The 19,391-nt window shown below is 36.9% G+C and overlaps 1 protein-coding gene across 8 annotated transcripts in view; it reads left to right on the top strand.

The window, feature by feature from the left end:
* The window catches only part of ANKS1B (ankyrin repeat and sterile alpha motif domain containing 1B), a 450,635-nt gene that overhangs the window by 227,427 nt on the left and 203,817 nt on the right, over positions 1–19,391 (top strand). The gene's annotated exons all lie outside the window — the stretch shown is intronic.

Here is a 19,391-nt window from a genome sequence, read left to right as displayed (position 1 = left end):
CAACAGGACAAGGGGGAATGGTTTTAAACTAAAGGGGGGTAGATTTAGACTAGATATAAGGAAAAAAATTTTTGCACTGAGGGTGGTGAAACACTGGCACAGGTTGCCCAGAGAGGTGGTAGATGCCCCATCCCTGGAAACGTTCAGGGTCAGGCTGGACAGGGCTCTGAGCAACCTCATCTAGTTGAAGATGTCCCTGCCCACGGCAGGGGGGTTGGACTAGATGACCTTCAGAGGTCCCTTCCAACCCAAACTATTCTATGATTCTGTACATGTAAAAAAGATTATCCAGTAGAGATTAAAAATAATGTATTTAACATTCAGAGTGTACAAGTCAAAGAGATTTCTCATAGTGTTGAACTGAAAGCATTTAGATTATTGAGCACTATATTCAGGAAACTTAACTTTTCTTGTCTTGTAACTTTTTAGCAAACAGTAAAATTTCTGATAATACTGAAGAGCAAATGTAGCTTGATGTGGAATCCTTCATTTTAGTATTTACTTTGTCCTACACTTCGTATTATACTTCAGTGTTTTTATGAACTGTTAGTAGAAACAAAAATATATTAAATTCAAGCACAAATATTCTTAATCTACCAGGCATGAAGAGCTTTATATACTACATAGGATCTTATTCTCAGTGAAAAATATTTGACAGGAAATATGTCATACACTGATAATTCAATAGCTATATTTAAAATTAGACAATGATGACATCTTGTGATGAAATGCTTGACTGGATTTACAGGAACTTTGGCCTATATTTTCCTACTGGTGAAATCTGGAAAGACTTCTGTTAGATCTCCAGGGGAATCTCTTAAGAAGCAATTAAAGGAGCAGTGAAAGGAGAGAATCGAAACTGGCTGAGTAGGGTCATGTGGACTTTATCTACAGCATGCATTTGGAAACAAAAAAATTAAAGCGGAGCTTTCAGTTTGGAAGCAGTACTGGTACTGGAGGAGTAAACTTGAAACTACAGAGAGGAAGATAGCTGCCGATGTCCTCTGAGGGCATGTGGCATTCAACATCTGAATAGCTTACCACTGAAATCAAAAGCAGGAGTGCTGACCAAGGAGCAAGTAAGAATTAATCTCAATGATAACGGACAAAAAAACCACTACCCCAAGGAGTACAATACCTCTATTACAAAGAGGAAATACAAGATGGTGCTGGCTAGTGATCTTCTACTCAAGGTGATGTGGAGACATCTGCACCACCTGGCACATATTATGGCTGGCGTGTTTCTTCACAAGAGTCCAAATTTGCCAAGTTGCAGGGGATTCTACCAATCACTAGCATATGATAAAGAATACTAATGACATTGCCAAGAATGATCCTAAGCAAATCAAAAGTGCTTATAAGGCTCTGTGGCAATGGATAAAGAGGTTGAAGATTCAAGAGATAATATTGTCTCTCCTCTCATGTCCAAGTCAAGCATCAGTCAGATACACCCTAGATATAACTACATGGCTTTTATTCTGAGAGAAGAGAACTTTAAATTAAGAACCATGTGGCAAGGACAAAAATCTTCATCTTAAACAATGCAGATTGGACATAGGTCTAGCCCCTGAGAGAGATAGGATTATTTAAAACAGGATTAAAGAAGTGACTAGACAAAGAGTCATGCATCAGTTTGCCAGGTATCTTAGCTGTTTGTATACTAATGGTAGAAGAAAGAGGAACAGAGAAGAATTAACAGAAGAATTAATGAGGAATAGAGAAGAATAAAGTGAAGATTATGACAAAATTGGCATTGTTGATAATTTATCATATACATTACACTAGTAGTCCAGTCATGTAGAGAATATAACTTCTTCAGTAAGAAGGGAAGAAGAGAAGAAATGTTGGCTTGTATTTCAAGAATATGACGGTTGCTTTGAGATCTCAAAAATAGGATTAGTTAGAGCTGCTAAATATCTGTTGGTACCCAGGAAAGTAGAAAAGAACATGGTTGTTCTTGGTACGTATCCAAAGCCATTGGACTTGATAGTAACAGGAGATTTCAGTTACCACACACTTGTTGGGAATGAAATTACATTTTTGAAAAAAAAGTCTCAAGAAGGTAGATATCAATAAACTCAGAGAATTTATTTTAAAAAATCTCTAGGGTGCAAGTTAAAGAGAAATCTGTGGGTACTTCAACAAAACACTACTAAAGACCATAGTACAAGCTTCACCAATGTGAAGAAAAGAAAGTATAAAAGACCAGCTTCGCTAAATTGTCATCTTTTCTTTCACCTTAGACATAATGAGGAAAATTTCTCTATTTACTAAGCATGGTAGAATAACACACGCATGTAGAGACAAGTCAGAATTGCCAAAGCACTCAGTGAGATGCAACTAGCAAGAGAAATGAAGATTTAATATAACATAATTATATTAGTATGTTAATAGGGAGAAGAACAACAAAGAAGTCTTTGGCACCTAAGAGAGGTACTGCAGGAAAGGAAAAGCTGCTCATAGTAGGTGCAGAGAAGGCAAAAAGGTACAATGACTTTTTATCTCATGTTTACTGAAAAGGTCGTTGGTGAGCATATGACATGCACAGCTAAACCTAGGGCTAGAACCTCAATTGTAGATAAGGAAAGAACAGGTTATATAGGTTAGGTATCTTAATTGGTTTAATGAACTTCATTTTTTGTTACATAACTGTCTGAAAAATTTAGACCTGTCAGTGGGTTTCTGTGGGAATTCTTGGAGGATGGATGAGGTACCAACAGACTAAAAGAGAATGATGTAGAACTTCTCTTTCAAAGGGAGAGAAGGAAGGAGAGTGGGGGGAATTATTTTCAATTCATAGAAAAGTTGCTGAACAGATAAACTACTTAAAGTAGCTAGAAAATAGCAAAAAAAAAAAAGTAAGAGACAACATGGATTTGCCAAGAGCAAACCTATTAAAGCCATCTAATTCCCTGCTAGGAGCGGATATCAGATTTTGTAGGTAAGGAAAGAGCAGTAGATGCCCAGTGTTTGGACTTCAGTTAAGGTTTTGACATTGTCTCATGTGTTTTTCTTGTAAGCAAATTAAGGAAACATGGGCTTGATTAAAATAATGGTAGGTCAGACAGATGAATCTTATTCTTAATGTCTAAATTCAGACTTCTGCACTGTAGACTGCACTGAGTCCGTCCAAGCCACTAATACTGAGTTAGATAAACAGGCACTTCTTCGGTATCGTTCATCATATCTAAATGTCTGAAGCATGGCAAATGGCACTAGAAGTAACTATAAAGGGAGCTGGAGGACCTCTTCGGATGTAGCTGTCTAAAACTAGCTGAAATGAATCTCCCTCTCTTCTCCCCAGGACAAAATTATAGAGGCAATATAGTGAAGCATCCAAATAGATTATTAGGGGGATTATAACCTCTATTACATTCAGCAGCATTTTAAAGACTTCTGGATATTTGCCAGAATTAAAAAAAAATAATGGTTGGGGTATAACTGACCTTGGCTTGAGTCAGTTGAATGGATTAGACCACTGTTTTAAGGCACTTTGAGTCTATTTTGTAATGATTCTGTAACTACTGTGATAACATGATTTAGATGGAACCTATCTACAAGGTAGAGTTTAATAAATGGAACAGCTGTCTTTTTTATGGCATAGCAGATACTTACACTGATTAGTAACATACATTTCGCAAAGGATTTAGAAAAGATAATATGTTTAAATATCAGCCATCTGCACTTCTTGGTAAAAAGAAGAAACACTTCAATTTCATATTTTCTTTGCCTAATTATAAACAATTTTTTCTACAATAAAAAAGTCTTTCAAGGCACGCATAGCAGTATTTCTGTGTTAGTTGGAGCCCAGTAGCTGTTCAGAGGTGTGTGATTCAGAATTTACTTACACTTGCAAGTCACTTGAAAGGGAATAATCAAGAAATAATCTATTTCAGAGATAATTTTTTTTAACATGGGTAATGGGTATCATATCATCATCATGATTAAAGTAAGAATTGTTTCAAGTCAGAGCAATTAAAATAATGACAAGGAAAATAATTGTTGAAGGTCATTCCATATCAAAATAATCTACAATCAGTTTAGGACTGAGCTGGGCTTTTGAGTGAACCACTTCTGTCAAATATGTTCATGGAGAGTGATTTACAATTTTATAATTCTGCTAATCATTAATTCTTTTTTGAATGCTATCCATAAATGCACTATCCAGTTGCTGTGTGCATACAGGTGCACTGTAGTCAGAATTTCTTTGGTCAGCTGAGCATGTACCTCTCCTCGAGTGCCCTCATTTTTCCACTTAGAGGCACACAGGGTACAGTTTCCTGAATTATCCTTCAGTTTCTTGATCTACAATTTTGGCTTGGAACATAATATACTGACAAGCCTTTTTCATACAGCTGAAATAAGAAAATTTCTTATTACATTTAGTGAGTTTGGATTTTACAAAGTTTATTTGTTGCCCTTCTGTGAGAGCAGTGCCTTTCCCTATGCTTGGAGGTAATCCTAGCATCACATTCAGCATCTATGTCTAAATATCAGTATCAAGGCACCAAACTTTGCTCACTGAGGCTACCTGAGTGAGTGCCTTTCAAAGATTAATGCTGCTTGTTACTGGAAGAGGTGTATGCAACAGAATTATACCATATAAAAAACCCACCTTCAAGGCAGCTAGCAAATCCTCTGAAATATTTGCTTTAGCAGTATGTATTATCATGTCTACAACTTCAGAGAGACCCATGAGTTGGCTCCTCTAGAGCTACTTGGAAGCCTTAAGGACTCTGGAACACTGACAGCTATGCCTGGGTGGACTCCATGTGAGCCATATCTCATTTGAAAGTAGAAGAGCTGCAGTGGGTTTTGCTGTATTCAGAATAAACCCTACAACTCCAGTTTACATCAGTTTTTTCCAGAAGCAAGACTTTATTGCTTCTGGATGCACCCACTACATATGCATGTTTCTGTCATGTAGTACATATTTAATGCCAAGGATTGACAGTAGGTCATGGAGCACTGTATTAGAATGCATTTTGTAGTGTCCTTTCTCTGATCTTTCATATTGGGATGAAAGTTGTAGGCAGTCATCATACAAAAGTTATTTCTTTGTTTATTTTGCCTTCTCTACTGACATGACCAAGGCTATTGTTATCAATGACTCCTTTGCAGTGTGGGGAAAATTGCAAGAAATTTTGCTCTTCAGATTTGTGAGGGACATGAGTTTGAGCACAAAGGTTGGAAAAGTAAAGCAGACATGACTTCAGCAGACTAGGAAAAGATGGAACCAGGTGGGGCCACAGCCAGAAAAGCAGAATGAGAGGAGTAAGAGTTCACGTTATGCCCCGTACAGCTGTAACATGTAATGGAAATTGTGCAGACCTTTGACTGCCAGAAGCTACATGCTCAGTTTCCTCTTTCCTCCATCTGTTCCACTGCCACTACTCAGACCTGAAGCCTTCATCTTCCCTAGTATGGTTCTGCCTATAGAAGCTAAAATTTCACTCAGAAGAAGTCAAACTTTCTTTTAACAAACGAAGCCTTGTTAGTCTGGCCCTTTTCTGTTTGCTGCCATATGGTTGCAGTTTTGGCAAAGTGGTCTTCCTCCAAAGCTGTTAACATCCTCCCTCCTCCAAGGGCAGAAAACAGATAAAATATAAGTACTTAATTAAGGCATAATTTTAATTAGATATGTGTAGGCATGTTGGCATAAGGCAGTTTTCACAGTGGTAAGTTACATACTTGAAAGTATATACTTTAATTATAATTTAGTGTCTGTTTTGCAGCAGTTACTTCCCCTTTTTAACTCTCTGTGTGGTTAAACTAAGCACTTTATCAGAGTGGATTTAATTCATAGATTTTAATAAAATGAGCCATGCACCCTCTCACAAAGTGGGAGACCTCTTAAGCTTACAGTTTTGAACCCACAACTCTAATTTTGCAATAGCCAACAGCAACAACCAGACTGTAAATTAAGGATAACATCACTTCCCTCCCAACTCCTACCTTCCCATTGAAGCTGATATGCTGTGCAAAAAGACCGAAATATCTTTAGCATCATAAAGAGGAAAAAAAAGAAAAGGCAGAGGGAACCTGACTCTGTAGCTGATAGAAGAGAGACCCGATGAGAGGAGACAGCTCCCGCAGCTGATCTCTGCTCCCAGTGCTGTTTGATGCCTCCTCAATATGAATGCATATGCAGTTTGAAATTTTTAAACTGCAAGTCTGTGAACTCTTTACCATCAATTACAGGACTGCACTGTAGGGAACAGAGCTACACATTTGGGTTTGATTCTGCACTTCCTTGTATCTTATTAACAACTGCAAAGTGAATGTGGAATTTTAAGTCGCAATGGCAGAACTGCTGGGGGGAATTCATGCAGCTAAAGTCAATATGAAATGTTCTGGAAGGCGAAGGCAATTCTTGTTTCAGGCAAAACTGTTTACAGTCACTCACGTTTTCTTACAAATGTCACTTACTCTTACACTGAATACCCAAAAGCATCACAGTGTACATGTGTGTGTCTCCAAGTTGCCTGTCCAAGGTCACTTGTGTGTGACATGGAAGGCTAACTATTGCATTCTCATGGCATCTGTTGGGTTCCTTTTGATTAGCAATAGCAAACTGGTTTTTGGATAGATCTTTAGGAGTCAATAGTTGCTATGGTATGGTCCTTTTGATCCAAAATTTTGTTTACTTCAGTGGTGCTCATTGGTTTTGCTTCCTTATCTCGGATATTTTAGGGCTAGAATCTGTCTTCCTTTTGGAATAACAGGAAGGTGAATATCACATGCAATGTGCTGTAGTGTTGTTGCTGTCCTCCTATGTAGTGTAGGGTCTTCTGCTGATAAATCATCTGTGCTGTTGTTTTATCAGAGCACACTCCTCCTTTTCTTGACAGAAACACATTCTTAGTGTTTTACCACTGTCAGCTGTGTCCTTGGTTATCAATACAGACCACACCTTTAACCCTTCGTAGCACTGTTTCTTCTAGTGCTTTCACACATGCATTTCTATTCATGCATTATTCATACCAATCTTCATATTTCTTTTACAAATCTCTGCATTTTGAATTATTTGAATGGTAATTTAAGTGTATGTGATTGACTAGATTATAAAATAGTGGAGAACAGAAGCCATATAGCTGTTAAATATGTAGAATAAATATTTTGGGCATTTATTTACTAAGAACATGATAGCCATAACGCATTGCATGCCACTGAACGAACCCAAAGATCATGTAAATTCTACAGAAGAAATTACAAATAATTGGATTAATGTTTTGTTGACTTCTACATTGTAAAAGCCTAAACAAGAGATAAAGATGCATCTGTTTTAATGATCCATTGAATCCCAAAACAAACCTTACAGAAGACTGGGCAAACTGCAGGATAATTGTAGAGCTTTTAGCTACGTTTTATAATAAACGCAATGGGAGTTGGATGAAAAAAGCTGCAAGCATTTATTTTATTTTCTGTTATTCATATATTCCTATTTTATTGGCAATTTTACCCTGTAGTGTCATAAATTTAATATTCAGCTATATGCTCTTCATACACCAATTAATCAGAGCTGTTTTTGAAACAGCCTAATACAAATGAAGACACAAGCTAAACTGAAAATACAGTAAAAATGTAAGTCATCAGACTATATTTACCCATGTAGTCTCTAACTCTGATGCATTTTCTTTTTACATTTCCACTCTCTCTATAAGTGCCTATCAACATATACCTTTTATCTCTGTCCATGTATTTTGTGTTCAATGTTAGGCTTCTTTTTCCAAAACTGTTTGCAAAGCAATACAAGCATTATATTCACAGACTTGAATAAATGATTTCTGGCATATATCTTCTAGAAGGAATAGAGAAGATTGACAGCAAACAGAGAAACTTAAGAAAATGGAACTATAATATCATAAATATTGACATTCATCAGTGAGTAAATGTATAGCCTAATTCTTGTCAATTTTTTGTAGTCTACTTGTGACCATCAGATCTTGTCATGCTAAATTTAGATACTCTGCAATAGGACTGCTTGAGCAAAGGAACCTTCTACAAACTCTCTTTTAATTGAAGGATTTACATGTAATTTTGTCTGACTTAATGTACTGAGACTTTTCAGAGGTATTTCCCCACATCAGATGTAACATTTTAGTGAAATAACATAGGAGATTCAGACCCCATTCCGGTACTGATATTTTCTCCTTTGGAAAAAGTTTAAACCTTGGCAGTCTGGTCAGTTGTACTGTTATTTCTGAGTAACCAAACTATATTTTTTTCTCACAGAATTAATACAAAAGATGTATTCTTCCTGGGAGAGCAAATGTTTGTCAGACCTAAAGATACTTCTTTTGTATTTTGTAGAAAGACTTAATCTCCGAAAGAGGAGTAATGCATACCGAATCCCTACCATCTCTTCCTTCATTTTGTTATTAACCTAATATCTGATCCTTACATTCTACTGTTAAATATGGTTAGAATAGAATTCTATATGACCACAGACATGAACAATTTATGTGCAGTTTGAATATACTACTCAAATCTATGAAAATTCAAATGGTGTACTTACCACTGTTCTTAGAGCCTTGTTTCAGTATTTTTAAAATATACTCACATTAAATAATATCCCTTTAGAAGGAGTGAGAGCTATTGGGTTATAAAGGTGACATGCATGTTAATAAGTACATATGGCATGAGGTAGACCTATACCATATTCATATACACCCATAATAATTGTTTTGAGGCAGAGTGTAGAATGGTATGAATATACAGAATGCAAAACTCAGAAAATCAGATTTTCATTGACTTTCAAGGGTGTGAAGCTCAGAAATATTGACAACTAATAGTAAAATGGAGAGTGAAGTAGTATGATGTTTAAGCATGTTTGGGGACAATACTGAGCAGAACTGTATACATTACTGTACAAAAAATCAAATTAAGTGAATAGAAGTTATGCTCACTTTAAAAGTTTGGATATACCTGCCTATAGCCTAGCCTTACAAAATTGCACTGATACAAACAAAACCAGTCAGAACTCAAATAAATTTGTTGTGAAAGTTGCTTAAAATAATATTACTCACATTACCTCCTGGATTCTATTGGTAGTAAATGGGTCCCTAACTCTTAAGTGGATTTGAAAACATTTCTGAGGATGATAATGTTAATGCTGCAATCTACTTTTCCTGGTCAATTCTCTTCTCTGTCAAACCTATCCCTGAAGTCACTGAGCTGTACATACTGTATCTTTTTGCATCATGGGGTTGAATATTGCTGAGCTACGCCCATCTGGATAGGAGATAAAAGGATCAACAAAGGTAGATTGCAGACTTCAGAACTTGAAAAAATGGATTAAAACATTTTTCAAAGTTATTTCCAGTAGGACTGAGGTCTTGCCTGTTTCTCCACTGAACCACGACAGTCCAGGGGGAGTACTAATAATCTATGTCACCTCCACAAGGACAGTTTGGCTATATTTCACAAAGTTAATGCCAGAGTGTTTGTTGGTGTGCCTAAAAAGTGACAAGCTAACGGTGTTCTCATTCTATAATGCTCTCATAATCATCCTACTGTAATTCCAGAGGTTAAGAGATTTTTTTTGCAAGCCATGATAAATGACATGAAAAGAATGATCAGATTACTTGAGAGTTTTAGAATTCACTTGCTTAGGTTCAGCTTTTTCCTAGCAGTTTAATCTGAACCTTGCAACTATGTAATCATTTACACCCATGTATATTAATATTTAATTCAATTGATGTCACTAAATTGAACAGCATTTATTCCTTAAAGCAGAATCAAGTTCAATACCACGTTAAAAATGTATGCAGAATAGGAATTAGCACCTCAGCGGAGTTGAAAATATCTGATGAAAAATGAGGCTTTCACAACCTGTGGCCAGGAAATACTTTAAAGAGAACAGAACATTCCTAACTTCTAAAATAGGCTGTATGAAAACCGTAAGTGATTACTAAGTGCAAATCTCTAAAACTTTATTCAATATCTTTGGTGGTCTTTTGTATGATATAATATGGGTATTACTCTTACAAATATGTTAGGGTTAGAGATGTTGTGGCAAGTGAGACTATGATGAAGTTTATCTTTCATAAATTATATAGAGATCTAAGTCTACTAAAACTGAATTAATAACGGTTTCTTGAAAGTTCAGTTGATTCACTCATGTTTCCTTCTTAATCTAGTAGTCTTTAGATTTAAATAGATATGAATCCTTGGAAGATCACATTTCTAGTAATCACAAGAACATCACATGCTAGTTAAAAATCTTTGGCTTATTATAGAATTTACAACACACAGAATTGTTTCTAGTTTTAGTTCCACCTACAGAAAATGAAGTAATTTAGAATATTCAACTAACTAAAGTGTATTCATTTGCTTTCTAACCCAGACTGTTAACCTGAGTTCATGATTGTAACACTAGAATCAGTATTTTCTTGTTTCATTGCCCTATATTCAGGAAGATATTGTATTTGAATGCCCTCAAATCCTTCAAAAATAATTTACTACTTACCACCCCTACTTCATAACCCATGATACCAGGAACTTCCCAAAACTGTTTTTCTACTCTTATCCACTGCTGCCTTTAGCTCTTTATTTTAGGTTATCGTGTTATTACAAAACTGAGATGTCTGAGGTTAAATTATTGATTGCTAATATGAATTTACATTAAACGCTAATAATAGTATTTAGTGTAAAGTTGTGAATTGTTCTGGTATCTATTTCTAAAGTATATTTATTATTCATGACTTCATGCATGACTTTAGATAAATATTTTTTATGAACTCTGCAATTTGACTGTTTTTCTATTTATGGGATGTGATGGACCATCTCAGTTACTTAGTGCTACTTCTGTTTTCTGGTAGGCTATTTGAAATGTTTTATAGAGTATAATTCCAAAGAATAAATTATCTTGACGGTACACAGATCCCCCTATTTGCATATGAATATGGCATTCATACAGAGACCAGCCATTCTTCTCAAATTTATGCAAGCAAAAATCCATGTTCATGAAAGTTTTCAAACAGCAAAGAGCAAGGAATGTAGCTAAACAGCTCTAGACCAGAATTGAAGAGAATAACTGTAGGTGTTGGTTTTGTTTATTGAACCAGCTCCAGTTTTGATCTTGTTTGTACTATAGGAAATAATTATTAACATGTTACGAAACGTTAGTGAGACCAGTCTGACAAGTACATTTTCAGCTAACCTGTACCTGTAGGACCACTGGAGCTCTTGCTGAGATCCATTAGCCTTGACAAAGGAACAATGGAAGGAATGATGCCTGGAGTACAGTTTATTAAACTTGTCTGGAAAGTTGTATTTCTATCATTCCAATTTCTAAAACAAAAAGCCATGCAGGACTAAGTACAATGCCATGAGAGGTGTTTGCACTGTCTGTAGGCATCGACACAGATTCCTGAAACGTCTGTGGGTAGGGGAGGCTAGTTCAGAGTTCCTACTCCAGAGGTGGGAGAGTGAGAGTCGAGCAGTCGGCATGAGGGAGCTCACAGACAGGATGAACAGGGTTTATATAACCTCATCCATACGCAAACAGTCCAGTGAGTTGCCAGAGCTGTGCCAGTGTGCCACCCACTCAAGTAGCGTCTTTATTATTCATTGAAAGATGCCGCAGTTTTCTTTTGGTGTTGCAGAGCCTGTGTTAGCAGGGGATAAATATTACAGAAGGTGGTTATAGAGGTTTTTATGTAATAAAGCAAGTTCCTATTGAGAACCTGACTTTTTGTCAGGGAGCAGAGAGGGCTGGTTGTTCCCGAATGGCAGTGAGCTGTGCCCTCATCCACGGGGTCTGCGCCCAGTGGGCAGAGCCAGGAACTGGTAACATGCTCCATTGACCACCCCAGACAGGCCCCTGAGAGATGACTTAGGTCCAGGGTCCATTGCGGGGGCCCAGCCAGGAGCAAAAGGTGATTGGGTCAGAGACAGGAATGGAGACAAGGCTGTAACATGGGTTCATAGCCTATGCAGGATAGGACTGGAAAAAAGCCCCTATGTATGTCTGAGGGGTCCAACCAGGAGATGAACTACCTACAGCGTAGGTCCAGCATCCATCCAGTAGTTAGGACCAGAGGCAGGGCCAGATTTATATATTGTTATTTTCTGAGATTTTGAACGTTCTAGGAAAGAAATAGGTGAGGGGTAGTTTAGTGTTATTTTTCAGTAAAGAGCTTCAAGTTACCTTTGCTCCCATTTAAACGTACTTTTTCCAGTACAGATTTAGAGTATCATCTTTACAATTAGCCACTGGTTAACGTTGAAGAGCTAATGCATGTAGCAGATATTGTCCTGTATCTAAACTGTAAAAATGTTGAAGTTATGTTAGGATTACCTCAAATACCTAAATCCACCCTAGCCTCAACTCTAGACAAATCTCAGGGGGTAATTTAATCTCAGATAAGTAATTTAATTTTAAAATGAACATTTTTTACCTGTTTTAAAAGGCTTGAAAGGGGAAGTGGGGAAAAAAAATAAGTAAAAGGAAAAAGGCAGACATGAAACAAAACAACAGATTGTTGTAGCTACAGATGAAGGATGACAAAAGAGCAAATGATCATAACTTACAAGGAGAATAAGTAGAAGTGAGATAAATAGGGAGTGTAGAAAAGGAATTATAAAATGAAGCTAGAAAGAACAGGAAGGAGAGAAGGGAATTCACCTGATCAGCTGTTCAAAGAAGGAGATCACTCTAAAATCTGGTGCATCGGGGGCAAGGGAGCCTCTGAGCCAAACTAGGCAAAAGAAAACAGAAGACGAAGTGCCGCACTGTCTCAGGTTGAATCTGATTTGTAAAATAACCCCAGGAGAAATCCTTAACCTTCCATCATGTATATTTTCAAGATTCATAATTTCAAAGATATGATAGTTTACTGCAGTGTCAGTACAGGCATCTCATTTCCACAGCTCTCCACAGGACCTTGCAGCAGTTACCCAATCTATGAAATTATGGTTACCATTTATTTAACGGCTGTATTTAACTTCTTCAGATATCTCTGTGCAGTAAGTGTTCTGTCAAACTTTTTTTGAACAGTTTCTTCAAACATTTCTTTGTTACCCAGTTCTGCTTGTTTGCTAGTCCAGTGTTGCTTAGCACAGACCTGTATAAAGATTTGCTCAAATCTGAAATTATGTAAATTTGTCCTTATGGTGCCAGGAATTATAGCATAAAGGGTTGAGTTTGGATAGTATTCTTAGCAAGACTATGTAGTATACATTTTTATATATATACACTTAGATAACTAGTTTTTAACAGTAGTCTAAATCTTTACTGTATTAAATAAAATATTTTGATTGGTCATGGTGTCACTTAAATTTTCAAGGTTTTTTTCTTGCTAGACAAAAACAGTGAAAATGATTACTCATAGGTGGTGAGTGTAGTGTTACTATTATCCTGTAAAAGTTCCTGAGGCAAGCACAGAAATTGCTCTACAAAACTAACTCCTTTTTTCAGAAAATGTTAGTAACTTTCACTGAAGCCAGAATAAGGATGTACACATTTACCCCTTGGATGTGAATATGATTCCTGAAAAAATAACAGGCAACTGAAAGCTCTTTGTCCTATCAAAGGAATTTGTATTAGATAGAATAATTTCATAGTATAGTGGGGATCCAATGAGATTTGGATTCATATCACCTGCTCACCACTGCCTCCAGCTGTAGGAGGTCCTTCAGTGTTCATGAAGAGGGGAAAAAAAGCAGCTGAATTCTAATTGCATCTTAACTGTATCTTTCCTAAGTGCAATACAAGTTTACAGGAACCTATTACTCTTGTGGTGGCATCCACAAGGAAGAGAGTCACATTCCCTCCATTTCCTCCATTTCGCATGGAACACAGTTACAGAGGGAGGGTGGAAAATTAATCCAGCTCTCCCTGCAACCCTCTTTCTCCCAGAATATTTCATCAACCACCGAACTGTCTAGTTTTTCTCTAAAATTAGATGAAATTATGGCAGAAAAATCCATGAAGGACTGTTAAGCATAAAGACACTATTTCTCTTTCAGGAAGGCATTGAGCTGCAGATTGCTGGTAACTGGGAAAATGCTAGGAAAGGATCACTGCATGTCCATCTTATTCTTACGCTCTTCTGTAGGCATCTAATAGTAGCCACTGTGACTGAAGTTGGTGAATGGCTGAAGCTAGATGAAACTAGATGAAGCTGTGGTGTGATCCAATGCAGTTGACCCTGTGGTGAACTGGATGAAACAGTGAAACATCCATCTGTTCTTAACTGATTCTTGCAATTCAGTAGGTTGCATCTTTTATTTCCATTCTGTAGGCCAAGGATATAAATCTGACTGAAGTCGTGGCTACTACAATGCTATATAATATAGTTTGATTTTCCTGTTGTCTTTAGAAAGAAATTATACCCCTGAATTTATTAATTTAAAATAAAAAATCAGAATCTAGCAAGACTAACTGTATCTCAAGCGATCTTGCAGTACGGTGATATATGTTACCATATAGCATATATATATTGCTCACCATCATAGTAATGACAGTCTTGAATAGAACAAGGTGCCCTGAGTCCTAGCCCAGTGGCTGTGCTCTAGAAAACAGATCTTTTAATTTTCCAGTAAGATCTGTCCCTCATTCACTGAACAGGATGGGTTCTGAAGGAGACTAAATGGAAGTTGCCAAAGCAATCAACTGGACATGAAAAATATCCTAACTTTGAAGTTTCTGTAATAAATATGTGTTTCATGATGGAGTGGAGTACTTCGGCTGAGCTGTTCCTGGGTAAATAATACATCAACAGTCAGAAACACAAACTCGTAGAAAGGCCAATGGGGTTCACAAAGTACAGTTCACTATTGACAAATCATCTGTCAAGTAAAATGAATTGTCTTTGCTGACTTTGTAGTTACAGTTATTATAAATACAGTTATTATACCTACATAGTGGTAATGTAGAGTTATAATAAATATTGGTATAAAAATCAGAAAAGAACTGTGAGGATGATTTTCCTAGTCAATGGGGGTTGTTCCATTAGCTTGCATTAACTGTGGTCTGAGAATTATTTTTGTGTGTTCTGAGCCACACATAGGCAATGGAATGTAACTTTTAGATTATAGATACTAGATAGTGTTATTTAAATTCAAGCTGTTTCTATTGATGTTGTTTTGTTTCTGTATGTGCCATGAAAAATGTCTCTAAAAGTACTTTCAGGAAGATATTCAGCATCACCAAATATGATCATCCAAAGTGGCATCATCATCCAAAGAGCTAGGCTGCTGACAGAAGTTACAGATTTTATGTAAGGCATCCAGGTTTTTCAGAGTTTTATGAAAAAGTTCATTTAAAATCTAAGCATTTTGAGTAGCCTAATAATATAACTGAAATGCGTAAGATAAAGCAGAACCTTACATACACTTCTTGGAACCTACTACTTCCATAATAAACTTCTTTAATTATATTGGTCTGCTGGATGTTAGGCATAGGTTTTCTCATACAACATCCTGTTCCTAGCTATTCTTAGCTCCTCTCCAGGAATACATGTCGTTAGATTAGTTTATTCACTAGAACACCCAGTCATGCTAACTCTGCTGTAGCACAAGTTCTGTTGCAATGTCGAGAGATAATTTTTTTATGTGGCTGAAACCATGAATACAAAGAGGAAAATGATATCCCATTTGGTGTCGGACAAGGCTGAAAGTTTTAATTAAAAAAAAAAAAAGTTTACAGTACTTACTCTAGCATCAATTTCTTCTCCAGCTCTGCTAAACTGGCTGCCTACTTACTTAAAAGATTCATCCTTTCATATTGTGGTGTAGTCTCCACTCAGAAATTTCTTGGTCAGTAGCTACTAAAACTCTCCAGGTTTTAATTCCTTAACACCAGAAGTGTTTAGCAATGTTCGACAGGTATTGACCTACCTAAGAAAATGGTTTATAATAATCTATTCATGATAACTGGGGGAGCACCTCCTCTACAAATAATCACTGCATTTCTTTCTTAAATAGGGGAGACCTTAAATTCCTTTGCATTTAGAGCAAATCTGCCTTGCAACATGTTTGAAATCATGTGCTCTCTGATATCGCAGATTCAGTCAATTCCAAACCCCACAATAAAGATATTCTGAGTCTCATTGGGAACGAGACGTCTTGTAGAAATTATCGTATAGCATACCAGATGGCATCTTTCTTGCAGACATCACTTCAATGTGCTTCTTCTACTGCCTCGGAGAAGAAAGAACCAAGTATTGCTATCCCCATAAGAGACTTATGCGTCAGTTTTCCCATGCAGGAATAGGTACATCTTTTTTGATTGTGGTGTCACAGAAGGATTATCATGGGATTTATGTTCTTTGAAATCATAGGAAAGCAGAGTAGTATGTAAATGTGTTGCAGGGGAGACCATCTCATACAGTCTGTATGACATTTTTCAATATCAGGACCAGCTTTAGGCATAGGCAAAGTAGGCACTGCCTGCAGCAGCACACTGGTGGGGCTGGCACTGAATCATAGACTAGCAAAATGAAGAGATAGCCTTCTAGTCTCAAAGCAATAGCACCTGCTCCGGGTTCCACTTGCACTGGCTTGGAAAAACTGTCCAAGCAGCCCCGCTAAGTCTCCTGGACTGGCAAAGAACAAGGAGATCTAAAGAGCTGCAAGTTCCCATAACAACTTGATTGACCCTAATCCCTGCATTCCTGGCTCTGCTCTGTGCCTTCCTTTACCTTTGCCTTACTACCTTTGGCGGAAGAAGGAGGGAAATAAAGTCTTGCAGATAACAGGATACTCTAGCAATGAGATGATAGTCAGGGATGAGGACAAGGCAGAAAGCTGACTGTGTTTGTCCTTATTTTCTTTCTCCTTGCTGAGCAACCTTATGTTGTGTTGATGGGCTCAAACATGTAGTTATACTGGGGCAGGGGACAGAGTTGGAGGAGAGTGCGCAGTGGGACCAGCAGTGCTATAATCATCCAGTGCTGGGGCCATGGAGATAGATAGATACAGTACCAACAGCTACATGAGGAAATGTGTCTGGGGAGCCACCCAAAAACTGAATTTTGTGTACACTGTTGCTAGGCGTTGAGCCAAGCACTTCTCATCACTGGCAGCATAACTTCCATGCTGTTTATAGTAAGGTAAGGAAGAAGTATTTTGACCATGAAACTGGTATATTGATTATTGGCTGTGCCTTATTTTTGGGCAGAACATTTTTGTTGGTGTGGGACACAAGATGCAGACACATTTGTGTCCATGTATGGGAAATACAGGAGTCAATCATGCATGATCCTTTCAAAAAGTGGGATTATGCTTCGCTAGGTCTCTTTCCGATATCGATTTTTCTGCTTATAGGGGAAAGGGGAAGACAAAGTCAGGAATCCTCTTCCAAGGAATTAATGATTTCTCAGTTAACTAAGAAAAATCCAGCAAGGATTTAATTCTCATCTTGTTTAAGATAGTTTTGTTCTCAATTTGTTCTCTGAAGAGCTTGCCCAGCCTTTCAAATTTGCTTACCCAAGGGAAGTCCACTATATTTCAACTCAAAATAGCCTACCCTCTTCCTCACAGCCTTGCTACTGACTGGGCACAACCCTGAAGGGATTGTGCTCCGTCTATGTGCAAAGGTATTGATTCACAGTAGAAAAAACTCTGCAAAATAGGGAAGATTTACAGACAGGTGTGAACAAATGCATTTGTATCTCCATGAGACCTAGATTCCTATCAATTTGGTATATCTACTTTCTCTGAGAAAAAATTAATTATCCATTAATCTGTTTGAAGTACATTTAACTATTTGTGCACACTGTACTCTTACCAAAAATATATGTTCTATATTGCATATATTCACATGCTTTTGTTATTAAATACTTGAGAAAACTCCTAGAAGTTTCTTCAGCAATTACAGATTTACCAGCGCCTGATAAGCCTTCGGTACTTTTTTGAGAGATGTAATGAACCTTTCATACTTCATGTAGAAGACCTGGAGTAATGTAAGATCTCATAACAGACCTGTCTTAGGCAACTTTCCAACCTCATGAAAGATCTTTTATGGCTCAACTAAAATTATTCTACAAAATCATTATGGACTTCAGTTTGCATGAGACGTTCCACAAATCCAAGCAGCCATATCAGAATGAAAGGTCATCCAGTTTTAGTCCAAGGACTAAACTGGTTGGAGTTTTAGTCCAACTAAACAGGTTGGAGTTGAAACTCTTATAATATTGTTAAACATCCAGCTAAGTTTGAAGTCAGTTCTGCAACTGCTCGGGGAGCCTCTGCATGTCATTTTCAGAGACTTTGTATTATAACATGTGGGTCAGACTGTAGGTTTGGATTTCTATGAAACAGTTTTCTGCCATAGTGTAATCAATCCCAAATGATGCCCTTGACAGATACCTAAAATTTCCTTATGCCTGGAATTAAATTCCTCCTTAGAGATGGTCATTGCTTGAGATTCACAATGGACAAGAAACACAAAGAAAAGTAATTAATATGTTCAATAAATGAAGTTCTACTGGACAGGATTCTTCTTAGAATTGTACCCTGAATATACCCATTTTCTGCCTTTTTTGCTAAGTTCTTTGATCCTGTTATGAAAAGCAAAAGTTTAGTAAACATTCCTCTCAGAACAAAGGTGTACAATATTTCCATCTTGAGAGAAACTGTCTCAAAAATGGAACATTGATGGAAAATACATCGTGAAGTATTTGGTTTCCTGTGCAGAAAATGAACTTTGCTTTCATTTTAAATTCATCATCTTTTATTAAATTTTTTCCAGTTATAGTTGATAAAACATACATCCTCTCTAGAAATCATGCAAATTTTATGTCTGCCTGCTATCATTCACATTTTTGTAAGAAAAGGATATAAACTTAAAATTTTATTTAGTAAAAATATTCTTTTAATTATTCATTTGAAATGGTGACCTTTTCAAGTTGAATTATTATATGTTGGCATGAAGGTTTTCTTGTGTCTTATAATATTTTACGGTTGAAGAAATCATGCAGATAATCTAATTACTTTGACTAAAATTGTTGTGCCGTTTATGTCTTTTGCTGTACTACAGGAGAGAAACTGTGAAATGTATTCATTATCGATTCATTAAAGGGTTTTGCTATTATATAAGCAGAGATGCAGACCACTACCTATCTTGTATTAAAAGGGGAAAGGGGAAGGCATAGTAAACCATGCCATAGGCTCTGGTTTATGTATTGCGTTTCTTAATGTCTTGTGAAACGTAAAAATCTACAACAAACAGATATGTAAAGCGTAACTGGTATGAAGATTCTATTCAGATCTAAGTGCTCTAGGTTGCTTTTGAATCTTGCTATTTTCTGCATTTGTTTTGACTGCTCTCATCATTCAAGATTGACGCTTGGATGGGTGTGTAGGAGGAAGCAGCAGCAGCAGGCTTACAGCTTGCAGACAAAAAAAAATCTGCCTTATCTGATGGCTATTATTGAAAATGC

The sequence above is a fragment of the Aptenodytes patagonicus genome, chromosome 1 (genome assembly GCF_965638725.1).
Source record: "Aptenodytes patagonicus chromosome 1, bAptPat1.pri.cur, whole genome shotgun sequence".
Lineage (NCBI taxonomy): Eukaryota > Metazoa > Chordata > Aves > Sphenisciformes > Spheniscidae > Aptenodytes > Aptenodytes patagonicus.
This window is presented reverse-complemented; position numbering and strand designations above follow the sequence as displayed.